A 1,958-nucleotide genomic window follows, 5' to 3' on the forward strand; every position below is an offset into this window, starting at 1 on the left:
AAATAAAGGAGAGTTTAGAAACAAAATAAAATTCAATGTACGATCCTGGATTGGCTCTGGAACCAAAATATTTACTGTAAAGGACATTATTAAGACAATCAGAAGTTTTGAATAAGGTCTGTATGTCAGACAGTAATATTGTATCAAGTTTAAATTGCTGCTACTGCCACTGCTGTACCTGCTGCTCCTCTCTGTTCCCGCTGCAGTGTGAAGGGCTTGAAGATGGCCAGTTGGCAGAGCTACATGGATAACCTGATGTGTGATGACTGCTGCCAGGAGACTGCCATTATCACCTACTTTGATGACAAATACATCTGAGCAGCCATGGCTTGGGGTGTCTTCCAGAGTATTATGCCAATATAAATAGATATGATTGTAGGAAAAGACCAGAAATGTTTCTATCAATGGTTTGACTCAGTGCAAAGAAGTGCTTAATGATCAGAGATAGGCTATATGTTGATGGTGACTGCACAATGGATATCCAAAGAGTCAAGGTGGAGAGCCAACATAAAATGTTGCAGTTGGCAGAACTGGTAGAGCATTGGTTATAGTCATGGGAAAGGAAGATGTCCATGAGGCAGACTTAACAAGAAAGCATATGAACTCCCTGTAAACCTGAGGTGGTCTGATGCGTAAGCAGTCTCTCCCCATCTATCTAGCAACTGTCTTCATCACCACCTAATTATGGTCACCATGCTACCAGAGTATAGATGGTGGCTAATTTTTCCTTACCTATTTTCTAACATGACAATTCCTGTTTGCCCAATGGATCATTTGTATGTTAATCACTGTATGTAACCAACCCTTATCTGGCAACATAATTGCAGCATGATAATGATTTACATGATACCTTGAAATTTGGGAGGAGGGGGCATGCCAAGTTTGGCATCACTTCTTAGCAATTAATGGGATATTGATTATTAAAATAACTTAATATTAAGCAAGGTGCCAGTGTAAAATCTCTAATTTGATCAATGTCTTTTCAGCACTTTAAAATTTTACTTGGCTCACTTAGTCTTCCTTTTATAGCACAAAATTTGGAGGAAAAAGTGCATGCATCTTTCCTTCACTCCTCTCTTTTCCCACTCCTCCTTTTGCACATAAAGCATTTGGTTTGCTTTCATCTTATCTTATGCAGTTCCTGGTTTATTCAACCAAATTATACCCTTTTTGTTGATGACTTATTGAGACTGCAGTGGTTTGCTTTTAGTATGGTTGTTGCACTTGAGTAGAGACAAAACTTTTTTTCATAGTTTCTGTAGGACATATGAAGAGTGCAACTGCAAAACAAGAGCAAAAGGCACTTCCTCCCATCACCTTACAGTAACCATATGGATTGAATCCCCAGGGACATTCCATCATTGCAATAGCTCAAATTTTTTGGTTCCTGTTTTTTTCTTTGCACACCAGCTCTACTCTTTAGTAAAATTGTAAAAGGCTGCCATTATGAACGTTAGGTATCCCAACATAGCCATCTGGAGTGTGTCCAGTTTGTTCTTCATAGGAACAGTTTTTATTTGCAGCTTGAGGTTTTATATGAAGTTGCATTATTGTGGGCTTGGCTGTCTTGTGATGATTTTTCTCATATGTATTCTGTGCCATACTATTGTTAAAATGAACTGTTGCTACTGTAAGATGGATTTTAACTGACCTATTGAGGATTTCTTTTGAACGGCACTACTTTAGGGATATCTAGTATTTGCTTTTATTGTTTGGGCCTTGAGGATAATGTACAGGTTTGAAAACAAATCTTGTTGCTGATTTGTCCATTTCTTTCCCTCGACTTTGTTATATATGGGATACAGTCTAACTCATCTGATTTAATATGCAGTTTTAAAAGTGCCATAACCATTAAAACACCTTGTTTACAGACAGATGAAATAAATTTATACCAACCAAAAAAGTTAAATTGCTTGATTTTGATAATCATATTGTGGTTGTGCAAGTGAATGACTGCT

General features: G+C 37.5%; 1 pseudogene; it reads left to right on the forward strand.

The window, feature by feature from the left end:
* Positions 1-222: 222 nt before the first annotated feature.
* LOC119523773 lies at positions 223-1,613 on the forward strand (annotated as a pseudogene).
* Positions 1,614-1,958: the final 345 nt, after the last annotated feature.

The sequence above is a fragment of the Choloepus didactylus genome, chromosome X, assembly GCF_015220235.1.
Source record: "Choloepus didactylus isolate mChoDid1 chromosome X, mChoDid1.pri, whole genome shotgun sequence".
Taxonomy (NCBI): domain Eukaryota; kingdom Metazoa; phylum Chordata; class Mammalia; order Pilosa; family Megalonychidae; genus Choloepus; species Choloepus didactylus.